This window comes from Trachemys scripta, chromosome 9 (genome assembly GCF_013100865.1).
Source record: "Trachemys scripta elegans isolate TJP31775 chromosome 9, CAS_Tse_1.0, whole genome shotgun sequence".
Lineage (NCBI taxonomy): Eukaryota > Metazoa > Chordata > Testudines > Emydidae > Trachemys > Trachemys scripta.
Window position 1 is genome coordinate 95,333,484 of NC_048306.1, and position 13,921 is coordinate 95,347,404.

At 44.3% G+C, this 13,921-nt stretch overlaps 2 protein-coding genes across 2 annotated transcripts in view; one reads left to right on the plus strand and one right to left on the minus strand.

Annotated features, from left to right (window-relative positions):
• Nucleotides 1-13,921, minus strand: part of MCF2L2 (MCF.2 cell line derived transforming sequence-like 2) — a 306,850-nt gene that overhangs the window by 99,999 nt on the left and 192,930 nt on the right. The window lies entirely within an intron of this gene.
• Nucleotides 9,993-13,921, plus strand: part of B3GNT5 (UDP-GlcNAc:betaGal beta-1,3-N-acetylglucosaminyltransferase 5) — a 39,100-nt gene continuing 35,171 nt past the window's right edge. Inside the window, exon 1 of the mRNA XM_034781246.1 lies at nt 9,993-10,131. The gene's annotated coding sequence lies outside the window, so the exon portion shown is untranslated. The remainder of the gene's footprint in view (nt 10,132-13,921) is intronic.

Genomic DNA, 13,921 nt, shown 5'->3' on the forward strand with positions numbered 1-13,921 from the left:
AAGATAATGTTTATGTTTTTGTGTATTTACATATGTATGAGTAGGGTTAACTATGTAATCAACAGTCCCAGTCTATGCTGTATTCTGATCATTCAGAGGTCAAAAAAACATCTGATCATTTAAATGAACTGTAAACATGGGTTATCTCAATATTCATCTCTCTTTGAAATGTACTGTGAATGGTGGAGGAACAAGCAAATGGCCTTGTGTTAATTCCTATAGCTAAGTACCGGTGATGGACCTCCTTCAAAGTCATCCTAATTACCTTTTGTTCCCTGAGGAACTCCAACTTGTCAAAAGACATGAAATTGTATAAAAGATCTGTGGGTTCTGATTGTGTCATCTCAGATCCGCTTAGGCTTAATCAAGGGAAGTTTGAATCGCAAGACTGAGGTCTCAGTTATGCTGGTACAGCCCTGAATATGATATTTGGACATTGGACTATAACCTATGAACTGAATTCTAAAGGAACTCTTTGCAACTACAAAGCTCACCATCGCTGCTATGAATCTGAACCTCAATAGATTGAACTCATGTCTGTATGTATATTGATTTATTAACCATACTCTCTCTCTCTCTTTTGTTTTTTAATAAATTTTAGTTTAGTTAATAAGAATTGGCTGTAGCACGTATTTGGGTAAGATCTGAAACATTCATTAACCTGGGAGGTAATGTGTCCGATCCTTTGGGATTGGTAGAACCTTTTCTTTCCTATGATGAAATAAGATTTTCAGACATCATCATATTTGACTTAGGTACCTGGATGGAGGCCTGAGGCTGGATCACTTTAAGGGAACTGTGTTGTTTGGACTTCTGTGTAACCAGTGAGGTAATAAAGAAGCTGTTTTATGCTGGTTTGGTAAATCTAAGTATATGAATATCCACCAGCTTTATGGGGACTGTCTGCCCCATTCTTTGCAGTTCACTCTAATTGAGTGACCATAGCTGGCCCCCACGAGGACCCCAGTCACAGAACCCTTGCAGGAGAATCATGGTAGTGCTGATGGCCCCCTGGAAGACCTTGCAGTCAATACAAAAAATGAATGTGACCTCCACTTTCCCTGTCCTCCTTCAAAAATCTTTCACTACACATTTGAATAGCGCAGGGGATGCTCTATTTAAAATATATTTTCCATGGCGGATACACCCTGAATAATTCAACGTATTAAGTTCTCAAAACTGGGAGTGTGTCTAGTTGCCAGAATTAGAACTGGGGGTCAGAGCCCTTGGGTTCTGGTCCTAGTTGCAAGTCTGACTTCTTTGTATTTTTACTTCCTTTCTTATTGCGGAAGCATTACAGGATGAAATGTCAACATTCTGGCCCTTCTTCCAGACACATTTCAGAAGTTCTGTCTGTCTTGGGAAAACTCAGTCTGCCTGATTCATCAACTTTTTGTTTGTCATGCTGACTCGGGGGGAAAAAAGGCTATACATAGAAGTGATTAATGTTGATGACTTCATACTAAGGCCTTGAGGGAAGCTACATGCCAGATATACCTGACTTGTCACTGAGAGTGTAAAAAGCTAATGATGAAAAGAGTGAGCTTTAAGAAGTGCCTTTGACAGCACTTTCATATAGTCAATTTCATTTTCTGTGCATCATTTACTTACTCAGTTTATCCCCTTGCTGAAAATAATAAACATAAACCCGGGAATAGAAAACTCCTTATAAACATGTTTTAAAAGAAATTAACAAAAAAAATCAGCACCTAAAATACAAAGGTTGCTCTGTCAGGAACTGAAATTAAAAAAAAAAAAGAGTCATTTTCAAAATATTTCAGTTGACCGTTTCCCTTTCGATTTTTTAAAAAATAATCAAATCTGTAGAATGACCTAGTTTACCATTAGTTGTTGGCATGGGTGCTGACAAGGGAGACCATGCTTAAAAAAAATAAATCAATGGACTCCTTTGTCATTAGAAAAGAGGAAATTCGGGGGATTATAGAGGAATAGAGAGACAAATATGAAAATTTAGGCCACCCCAGTTCTAACCATTTCAAATTGGGAACTAAACTAAATAGTAGTTTGGGGAAGTCGTTGCTTCATAATTAAGTCAGCAAGTTTGTCAAAATAGATCAGTGAATTAGTTATGTGCCTTTTGTAAAATGACACCAAAAACACTCAATTTTTTTCATTTCAATGTTGTCATCATATTGAGTACTTCCAGACCACTACTCTGACCAACTCAATTCCCCTGTCATAACCATCATATATGAACTGCAAAATACTACAGTAATGCAATGTTATGGTAATACAGTTGGACGAAGTCCAGAAATACACAAATTTAGGTTCCTACATTAACTTGGTCACATTCCACACACACAGTTCCAGAGCTTCAGACCCATTAAATTGCTTTGCCACCCTCATGGTGCAAAACCAATCTTAACAGGGGCTTTGCCAGCCAGTGGAGGATTTCCCCCTTTGTTAGTGATGTAGGGCTGCTGCAGTGACTTTTACAGTCTTCCTTCCCAGACTTGGGTGTAGGGAGCCTTATTATGCAGCGTTGTAGTTGGGATTACAAGTAGCAATTAGAAATGAGTCACACTGTTTTCACAGTTGAAAATTCCAGTTTGCTGTTTTAATTTATTCTCAGTTTACCTATTTAAACGGAAGGTGAAAATAGGACAAACTGGTGTCCCTAGTGAAGAAACTACTGATCTGAGGCTCTTCAGAAATCTATCACCAAGAAGTACCACTTTCCACAGTGAAAGGAAACAGCGGAGGTGATAGACCAAACCTATGAATCCGATAGCCCATTAAGGAAGATAAATGAAAACTGAGACTTGTTTTTAATCTTAGATAACCAAACCTATGAACTCTAGCAGAAATCACAATAAATAAATAAATTTTGGGGGGTAGAGGGATAGGAAAAGTGTATTTTAAATTATTTCTAGATTTTTCTCTATTACTATTATTTAAACATCACTTACGTAGCATGGTAAAATTACACAGCACTCTACAAACAAGTTCCCTGGCAGAGAGAGTTAGCCATTACAAAGAATCACATTTTGTATTGCTATAGGATCAGACAAAAAAAAAAAAGTGTCTGGGAAGGAGAATACAATGCCCTGGTAATATTAAGAAACACAGCAGAAATTAAAAAAGAAAAAGTGAAAGGTCCTTTAGGCCTTTAAAGATTTCCCCTAATACAATCCACCAAAGGAAAAGCAACATAATTTAGCAGGCTAAAAAAGGAGTTCTCACCCTGGTTCTGCCTGTACCTTGCTGTGTGTCCTTGGCATGACAATTAACATCTCTAGTTGGCTCCATTTCACTATTTGTAACATGAAGATATCACTTATTTCACAGATGTGTTGTTGAGATTAATCAGTTAATGATTGTAAAGGTATATGAGCACTAAGGATTATTATGACCAGTATGAAATTCTCTATTAAGTTGCTGACGCTGTCAGGTATTATTCACGTTCAGAATCATAGTCATGTGAAAGAAATAAAGATAGGCTAACATCGTAAGCCTGTGCTCTTATATCTTGGCATTTAATAGCACATGTCAAATTGCCACATCTATTTCCTTTTAGAAGCACCCGGCACAGTTTTATAGAGACAGTTTAACTTCATCCGAATGAGTTATTTCCCCTATGTATTTTTCCTTTGTGAGAAAATTTGGGTCAGATCTTGCAGTGCCTTTTTTAAAAACAAAAATCAGTCTTATGGCTTTATAAAAAAAATCACATCTGAAACATTTACATGTATTTCTTTTTCTTTAAACCAATTACTCCAAATCGAACACTGTCTGAGATTGATTTAACTTTGACCTACAAGAATTAAAAGCGATACCCTCAGGTCAGTTTTTTGTAAAAACCAGGGGGGTCAATTTCAAAAGTGCTTGGCACCTACTCAGGAGCACCGCCAGCTTTTCTGGCGCCCTAGGTGGCGGAAGGTCCCGTCCCGAAATGCCGCTCCCAACAGAGGCGGCGGAAGGTCCCACCCCCAAAATACCGCCGTGGTCGCCGCCCTCCAAATTGTAGCACCCTAGGCGACCGCTTAAGTCGCCTAATGGGTTGCGCCGGCCCTGCACCTACTGTTACCAGCAGCCGGCACCGCTGAAAATGATGCCCAGAAAAGATCAATAGAAATATTTCCAGGATTTCCCCGGGGGTTATTCTATCTACTACCTAAGATCCACAAACCTGGAAATCCTGGACGCCCCATCATCTCGGGCATTGGCACTCTCACTGAAGGACTGTCTGGATATGTGGACTCCCTACTCAGACCCTACGCCACCAGCACTCCCAGCTATCTCTGTGACAGATTTCCTGAGAAAACTACAATGCATTGGTGACCTCCCAAAAAACACCATCCTAGCCACCATGGATGTAGAGGCTCTCTACACAAACATCCCACACACAGATGGAATACAAGCTGTCAGGAACAGTATTCCTGATGATGACACAGCACAACTTATTGCTGAGCTCTGTGACTTTATCCTCACGCACAATTATTTCAAATTTGGTGACAATATATACCTCCAGACCAGTGGCACCGCTATGGGCACCCGCATGGCCCCACAATATGCCAACATTTTTATGGCTGACCTAGAACAATGCTTCCTCGGCTCTCGTCCATTCATGCCCCTTCTCTACCTACGCTACATTGATGACATCTTCATCATCTGGACCCATGGGAAGGAGACCCTGGAAGAATTCCACCATGATTTCAACAGCTTCCACCCCACCATGAACCTCAGCCTGGACCAATCTACACGGGAGGTCCACTTCCTAGACACCACCGTACAAATAAGCGATGGCCACATTAACACCACCCTATACCGAAAACCCACCAACCGCTACATCTACCTTCATGCCTCCAGCTTTCACCCCGGTCACACCATACGATCCATCGTCTACAGCCAAGCACTGAGGTACAATCGCATCTGCTCCAACCCCTCAGACAGAGACCAACACCTACAAGATCTTCACCAAGCATTCTCAAAACTACGATACCCACACAAGGAAATAAAGAAACAAATCAACAGAGCCAGACGTGTACCCAGAAGCCTCCTGCTACAAGACAGGCCCAAAAAAGAAACCAACAGAACTCCACTGGCCATCACCTACAGTCCTCAGCTTAAACCTCTCCAACGCATCATCAGTGATCTACAACCCATCCTGGACAATGATCCCTCACTTTCACAGACCTTGGGAGGCAGGCCAGTCCTCGCCCACAGACAACCTGCCAACCTTAAGCATATTCTCACCAGCAACCATAACAACTCTAACTCAGGAACCAACCCATGCAACAAACCTCGATGCCAACTCTGCCCACATATCTACACCAGCAACACCATCGCAGGACCTAACCAGATCAGCTACAACATCACCGGCTCATTCACCTGCACGTCCACCAATGTTATATATGCCATCATATGCCAGCAATGCCCCTCTGCTATGTACATTGGCCAAACTGGACAGTCACTACGCAAGAGCATAAATGGACACAAGTCAGATATCAGGAATGGCAATATACAAAAACCTGTAGGAGAACACTTCAACCTCCCTGGCCACACAATAGCAGATGTTAAGGTAGCCATCTTACAGCAAAAAAACTTCAGGACCAGACTCCAAAGAGAAACTGCTGAGCTCCAGTTCATTTGCAAATTTGACACCATCAGATCAGGATTAAATAAAGACTGTGAATGGCTTTCCAACTACAGAAGCACTTTCTCCTCCCTTGGTGTTCACACCCCAACTGCTAGCAGAGCACCTCACCCTCCCTGATTGAACTAACCTTGTTATCTCCATACTGATTTATACCTGCCTCTGGAGATATCCATTACTTGCATCTGAAGAAGTTAGGTTCTTACCCATGAAAGCTTATGCTCCCAATACTTCTGTTAGTCTTAAAGGTGCCACAGGACCCTCTGTTGCTTTTTACAGATTCAGACCAACACGGCTACCCCTCTGAGTTTTAAAACAGTTTTTCTAAACACTCCTCTCCCTCAAATTTCCAACCCAAACATTGCAACACCATGCTGGTGCACAAAAGCCAGAATTAGTTAAACTGTTTCCTTGTCTAATAAGAGAAATGCGATAAGAAACCAGCCCCACCAATGGCAAGTTAAGGAATCTGATTGTCAAAGCCTTACCACATAACTGATCTAATTTATGGTCGCTTACACAAGGAAAGCCAATTTTCCCATATGTTTTTAACTTTAAAAGATAAAATGTTCCCTTTCAGAGTTCTTCCCTGCTTGCCAATTTTGTTAAAGAGCATAAGGGAAGGGCGCAGGAATAATTTGTATAGTGGGCAGCAGCGTAGCTAGCGGGGTGCAGGGGAAGCAGCCGCTTCCCCTCACCCCTTTTCCCAAAAGCGGCGCCTTTCCAAAGGTGGCCGCCGGCCGGAGGAGGAAGGGGGGGCGCAGGATGGCCGCCCGCAGCAAGGCCGGAGGAGCGAGGGGGGAGCACAGGCTGGCCGCCCGCAGCACAGCCAGCAGCCATGGGGGGGCGGCGGGTGCGCGGCTGAAGGAGCAGGGGGGCGCAGCATGCGGCCCGGCCCCGCAGCTGTGGCTGGAGGAGCGAGGGGGGGCACAGACTGGCTGCCCGCAGCATGGCCGAAGGAGCAGGGGGCCCAGCATGTGGCCCGGCCCCGCAGCCGCGGCTGGAGAAGCGGGGGGGAGGGCCGCAGGCTGGCCGCCCGCAGTGCAGCCAGCAGCCATGGAGGGGCGGCAGGTGCACGGCAGGAGGAGCAGGGGGGTGCAGCATGGTGGTCAGAGGAGTGGGGGGAGGGGCGGTCACGGTGCAGCAGGAGGAGGAGCCAGGGGGGGCATGGCCGGAGGAGGAGCCAAGGGGGGCTGCCTTTTTTAGGTTTGCTCCCCCTCCTCTTAAAAGCTGGCTACGCCACTGATAGTGGGGGTGCTGAAAGCGATTGAACCAAACTATAAATCCTGTATATAATGGAAACCATTTCAAGCCAGAGTGTGTGGCAGCAGTTCCAGCACCTATGTAAGGGGTGAAACAGCTGTATTGCCTCTCCTGAAAAGTACTTTATAAAGCACCTGGATTACCAAGCAGGAGAATCCCAGCATTGCAAACACTCACGGGTCTGTGAGAAGAGCGAAGGGATTCCTGTAACACCACAGCTCCATTCAGAACCGCAATATCTTTGAAGAAAGACAACAAGGAGTCTGGTGGCACCTTAAAGACTAACAGATTTATTTGGGCATAAGTTTTTGGGAGTAAAAACCTCACTTCTTCGGATGCATAGAGTGAAAGTTACAGATGCAGGCATTATATACTGACACATGGAGAGCAGGGAGTTACTTCGCAAGTGGAGAACTAGTGTTGACAGGGCCAATTCACTCAGGGTGGATGTAGTCCACTCCCAATAATAGATGAGGAGGTGTCAATTCCAGGAGAGGAAAAGCTGCTTCTGTAATGAGCCAGCCACTCCCAGTCCCTATTCAAGCCCAGATTAATGGTGTTGAATTTGCAAATGAATTTTAGTTCTGCTGTTTCTCTTTGAAGTCTGTTTCTGAAGTTTTTTTGTTCAATGATAGTTTGACTTTTAAATCTGTAATAGAATGACCAGGGAGATTGAAGTGTTCACTTACTGGTTTATGTATGTTATCATTCCTGATGTCCGATTTGTGTCCATTTATTCTTTTGCGGAGGGACTGTCCGGTTTGGCCAATGTACATGGCAGAGGGGCATTGCTGGCACATGATGGCATATATAACATTAGTGGATATGCAGGTGAATGAGCCCTTGATGGTATGGCTGATGTGGTTGGGTCCTCTGATGCTGTTGCCAGAGTAGATATGGGGACAGAGTAGGCAATGAGGTTTGCTACAGGGATAGGTTCCTGGGTTGGTGTTTCTGTGGTGTGGTGTGTAGTTGCTGGTGAGTATTTGCTTCAGGTTGGGGGTTGTCTGTAAGCGAGGACTGGCCTGCCTCCAAAGGTCTGTGAGAGTGAGGGATCATTTTCTAGGATAGGTTGTAGATCGTGGATAATGCGCTGGAGAGGTTTTAGCTGGGGGCTGTATGTGATGGCCAGTGGTGTTCTGTTATTGTCCTTGTTGGGCCTGTCCTGTAGTAGGTGATTTCTGGGTACCCGCCTTGCTCTGTCAATCTGTTTCCTCACTTCCCCAGGTGGGTATTGTAATTTTACGAATGCTTGATGAAGATCTTGTAGGTGTTTGTCTCTGTCTGAGGGGTTGGAGCAAATTCGGTTGTATCTTAGAGCTTGGCTGTAGACAATGGATAGTGTGATGTGTCTTGGATGGAAGCTGGAGGCATGTAGGTACGTATAGTGGTCAGTAGGTTTCCGGTATAGGGTGGTGTTTATGTGACCATCACTTATTTGTACTGTAGTGTCCAGGAAGTGGATCTCTTGTGTGGACTGGTCCAGGCTGAGGTTGATGGTGGGGTGGAAATTGTTGAAGTCCAGGTGGAATTCTTCAAGGGTCTCCTTTCCGTGGATCCATATGATGAAGATGTCATCAATGTAGTGCAAGTAGAGGAGGGACACTAGGGGACAAGAGCTGAGGAAGCGTTGTTCTAAGTCAGCCATAAAAATGTTGGCATACTGTGGGGCCATGCGGGTACCCATAGCAGTGCCACTGACTTGAAGGTATAAGTTGTCCCCAAATCTGAAGTGGTTGTGGGTGAGGACAAAGTCACAAAGCATCTGCTCAAGAAATTCCCAGCTACAGTACGGGAACAAATCTACATGGACACACCCCCAGAACCCCGATCAGGGGTATTCTATCTGCTACCCAAGATCCATAAACCCGGAAACCCGGGACACCCCATCATCTCAGGCATTGGCACTCTTACAGCAGGATTATCTGGCTATTTGGACTCTCTCCTCAGACCCTATGCTACCAGCACTCCCAGCTATCTTCGAGACACCACCGACTTCCTGAGGAAACTACAATGCATTGATGGTCTTCCTGAAAACACCATCCTGGCCACCATGGAGGTAGAAGCACTTTATACCAATATTCCACATGAGGACGGACTACAAACTGTCAGGAACAGTATCCCTGATGAGGCCACAGCAAGCCTAGTGGCTGAGCTTTGTGACACTACTGGCCCCACATACAGGGAGGCAGGCCAGTTCTCGCTTACAGACAACCCTCTAACCTGAAGCAAATACTCACCAGCAACTACACACCACAGAAACACCAACCCAGGAACCTATCCCTGTAGCAAACCTCATTGCCTACTCTGTCCCCATATCTACTCTGGCAACAGCATCAGAGGATCCAACCACATCAGCCACACCTTCAAGGGCTCATTCACCTGCATATCCACTAATGTTATATATGCCATCATGTGCCAGCAATGCCCCTCTGCCATGTACATTGGCCAAACCGGACAGTCCCTCCGCAAAAGAATAAATGGACACAAATCGGACATCAGGAATGGTAACATACATAAGCCAGTAAGTGAACACTTCAATCTCCCTGGTCATTCTATTACAGATTTAAAAGTCAAACTATCATTGAACAAAAAAACTTCAGAAACAGACTTCAAAGAGAAACAGCAGAACTAAAATTCATTTGCAAATTCAACACCATTAATCTGGGCTTGAATAGGAACTGGGAGTGGCTGGCTCATTACAGAAGCAGCTTTTCCTCTCCTGGAATTGACACCTCCTCATCTATTATTGGGAGTGGACTACATCCACCCTGATCGAATTGACCCTGTCAACACTAGTTCTCCATTTGCGAAGTAACTCCCTGCTCTCCATGTGTCAGTATATAATGCCTGCATCTGTAACTTTCACTCTATGCATCCGAAGAAGTGAGGTTTTTACTCACAAAAGCTTATGCCCAAATAAATCTGTTAGTTTTTAAGGTGCCACCAGACTCCTTGTTGTTTTTGTAGATACAGACTAACACGGCTACCCCCTGATACTTGAAGAAAGAGATACTGTCATCTAAATTCCTGCGGCTTGCGTCCTGGAGCAAGCTGATTGGCTAATGACCTCACTGATCCTATATGCTGGATCCCTGTGTGAAATGCATGAGCCAGACTGGCTGTGGATGGTTAAGAGGGTAGGGAGCATGGGGTTTTGTTCTTCGGTTTTGTTTCTATTTGATCGGGAAGGGAGAGGGGGGAAGCTAATACCCAGCTTTGCTGATTGAAGGCAGCTGACTCTGTGTTGGGTAAGTGTCTTTCTCTCTCTCTATAAAGTTTGCTTGGTTTATGAACGTCATTTTATTTTTAAAAAGACCGGCTAGAAAACATTCCGCCTTTGTTTAAAGCGAGCACTGTTTTAAAACGTTGTTTCATGGAAAACAAGTATTTCAAACTAACTTGAACGCATACTTCAAACTCTTACTTTTTGGGGGGGAAACGACGGTGGTTTTGCTCTCTTTTAGGCTTATGTTAGGAGTCAAACAGTTCTACAGCTTGCGTGTTCAAAGTGTTTCCTTTTAAAACTCTTCCTATTCTTAATTTCGCAGTGGTTATCTGGGTTTTAAAAAAACCAAGCGTGCTCTTTCCACATTTGAATCCACGCGTTCCACTCGAATTACTGGGTTCAGGGTAGAGTGAATCTATTCGAACTTTATTTGGTATAGACTTCTAAAGTAGAGATGTAATGTACTAGAAGTTAGCTGATCAGACTGAGATATTTCTCTTCATTGGTGATCATCTAAACCTCCTTCTAAAACAAAAAAAACTTTCTATGGCCCCTTGTGGAGTTTTTTTTTTTTCTTCCACGGAGGGACAGCTTGTCGCTTGGTAGTGAAACAAGCCATTCAAAGTGGCGGTAGAATAGGAAAATCCTTTGCTTCCTCCCACTACCACCCCATAATCCTTCTCAGCCTCCTAGCTCTTCTGATTATTTCTGCTGTTCCAAACTTCAGCGGCTGTTCCTATGTCGACCCAGTAAAACAAGCAATTCCGGCTCAGAGAGTTTCTTTGCTGCTAGGTGTATTTCAAAATATAACCTCCCCTCTGAGCACTGCTGAAATCTTCCTAGTAAACAGCAACAGTTTGACTGCGAGAGAGACTCTCCTACACAGAGACTGTTGTATTCCTTGAAACTTTAGAAACGTGTCTTTTCCCCGCTTAGAGGGGTGGACAAAAGAACCCTGCCTCTCAATTGGAGATCAAAGTAAAGCATTAAAGTGACACTGGAATAAAGCTAAGGAAATTTGTTGTCATTGCATGTGGATGGACACCTTATTTTCAATCTGAATACAGGTTTCCATTGTGTGTTGTGAATATTTCTGTTCCGTAGCTGAGAGGGAGGGCGTTCCCACAGTAACCTCCTTTGTTTCTCTCTCCCCCCCCCCCGACACTGTAGCTGGCTGGCCACGTGGTTGCAATTTGCAACGCGCCGCACTAGTCTCTACACACATCAGCAGCTTTGGCCACCACATCAGTGGGTGCTTTGCTACCTTCATTGCAAAGTGCGCTGACCCTCCCATGGATGAAACAAACGTGGCTACTATAAAAGCCTGTAGAACTTAATAGAGTGATCTGTTTTCTAGAGGGGTTTCCCCGCCATCCCATATAATTCTAGAGCAGCGATACTCTTTCAAATTGTGTAGGATTTTCCCAGTAGGGTGGGGCAGACGAGGCTGAATGAAACTCAGCAGCCGCTCTAGCTAGAGTTGCAAGGACAGGAACTTAGGTGGTTCCTCTTCATATGATCTCTAGATTTTTTGTTGTTGTTGTTTTTAAACTTGTTCAGAAGCGCTGGACAAGGCTTGGAGTTAATGGTTTCAGATTAGGGGTGGGGGGAATTTGTGTCACGGTTTGGGGGATGTGGATCAAAGTGTGGTGGGGCAGCATAGTTTGCTGCTAGTTTTGCATTCCTGCAGCCCTGTTTGGTCTGGGCCACTAGAAAATGGTGGAAGTTGTGGAGTATCTTTCTTAAATCCTAATCTGCGTTGGGTCTTTGTGGGTTGGGACTGCGGGAAGGCTGCTTACAATTCCTTGGGGATTTGAACCCGTCAATGTTATTTCATACAGTTTTCCCCTCTGCTCAGTGAAATCCTGACTGAAATGGCTGGCAGGGGTCGAGTGAGAGCAGGGCTTCTGTGAAAGAAAAGGGGGGGCCCTAAGAAGCTGTGGAAGGCCTTGCTTTGTTCTTGGGACTGCAGTGAAAGGAGTGCAGGCAGGCTGTGAGACATAGGAGTTTTTGGAGAGTCTAACCTCTTGCCCATCCCAGGGGGATGGAAAGCCGAGTTTAGTTTCCTAGCCCACTAACCATATGATTACAAGGAAACCTGTCAATTTAAACTCCCCAGGCCTGATTCTCTACAGGGTTGCATTTCATGGAGTTGATTTACACCTGTGCAAAGTGGTTGTAAAAAGCCACTATTCTGAGTTAGCCACACACCGCAGTGGAGGATTGGGACCAGTGAGCTTTTCCCATGTGCAGGAACATTTAGTTTTGTGACTACAGTACCCCCTAGATACACACACACACACACACCAAGAGAGAGCATGTGCACTCACACTCTCTCTCTTAAATCTCAGCAGAGCTGGAAGACACCCTGAAAGGTCATCGAGACTAGCCCCCTGCCTTCACTAGCAGGACCAAGTATTTGCCTGATCTGATTTTGCCCCAGATCCCGAAGTGGTTTCCTTAGTGATTGAACTCACAACCCTGGATTTAGTAGGCCAATGCTCAAACCACTGAGCTATCCCTCCTGCAATGTCAGATGATGTAGTCCCTCATAGCAGCAGTGTGTGTAAGTGCCCAAATCCATTGCAATTACTGGGGGTGGGGTGGGGAGTTTCTTCTATCCTATCATCTCTAATGTTTTGTTTTTCTCCACTCTCCCACCCCCACCAATCTTTTTGTTTTTCTCTTTGCAGTTGGAAAGGGTCATCCTAGAATACGAAGGTGCAAACTTCTAAAATTCAAAATTATTCACTCCTGTTGGTTTTTTTAAAAAAATTTGCATAGAAATGCTAGTGCATAAATGGGAACAAAAGGCAGCTAAAACCTCGCTGATGTGACAGGATGGGTAGCATGGGTTCACACCTGATGCAGCGAGCACAGAAAAATTTCACAAGTTCGTCACTGGTGTGTGGCTGGAGACAAGTTTGCTGCATGGCTGGACTGACTTCAGTGTGAAGTTTGGAGGTGTTTCTGCTATTAAATATTAATTACAAAGACCCTGTTGAAGACAACAATGATGGTGGCTAGACAAGTGAACAAAAATAAATAAACCGCTGCACCCATAACGTTTTCAGTGGCTGTACCCACTGCTTATTAAGGTAGAAAATCTAACTTGGAGCCTCTTCTAGTGGAACAGAGATGTGACTTAACTGTGCTGTCTTAACTTGCTGTAGAAATGTTTGTTAGAAGCAAGATGTTTGGTGCCAAATGCTGCCCACTGTGGTAGTCAGGACACACTACCTGAGCCTGGCCAAACTGGACTAATGACTACTGGAAAAAAATCAGAACAGTAATTACCCAAAGGCTGGGGAGGAATATGTGGAAATTCCTGAATTCTAGTGTCTGAAATACTGTAAACACTGGGCTACTGCATCTATTGTTTGTTTCTACAGCAACCAAAACAAGTTAAGTTCTTTACATATGAAAACAAGTGAGATCCATGCCCTAAAGAACTTGCAATCTAAATACTAATCCTAATTGAGGGCCTCATCTAACACGTATCAAACTGGATGTTTTTGACAACATTGAGCTTTTTCCATTGATGGTAATGCAGGTGGAACTGATGCACTGGAGCGCCAAAGAAAAAGTAAGTGTAGCAAGTTTCAGAGTAGCAGCCGTGTTAGTCTGTATCCGCAAAAAGAACAGGAGTACTTGTGGCACCTTAGAGACTAACAAATTTATTAGAGCATAAGCTTTCGTGGACTACAGCCCACTTCTTCGGATGCATATAGAATGGAACATATATTGAGGAAGTGGGCTGTAGTCCATGAAAGCTTATGCTCTAATAAATTTGTTAGTCTCTAAGGTGCCAC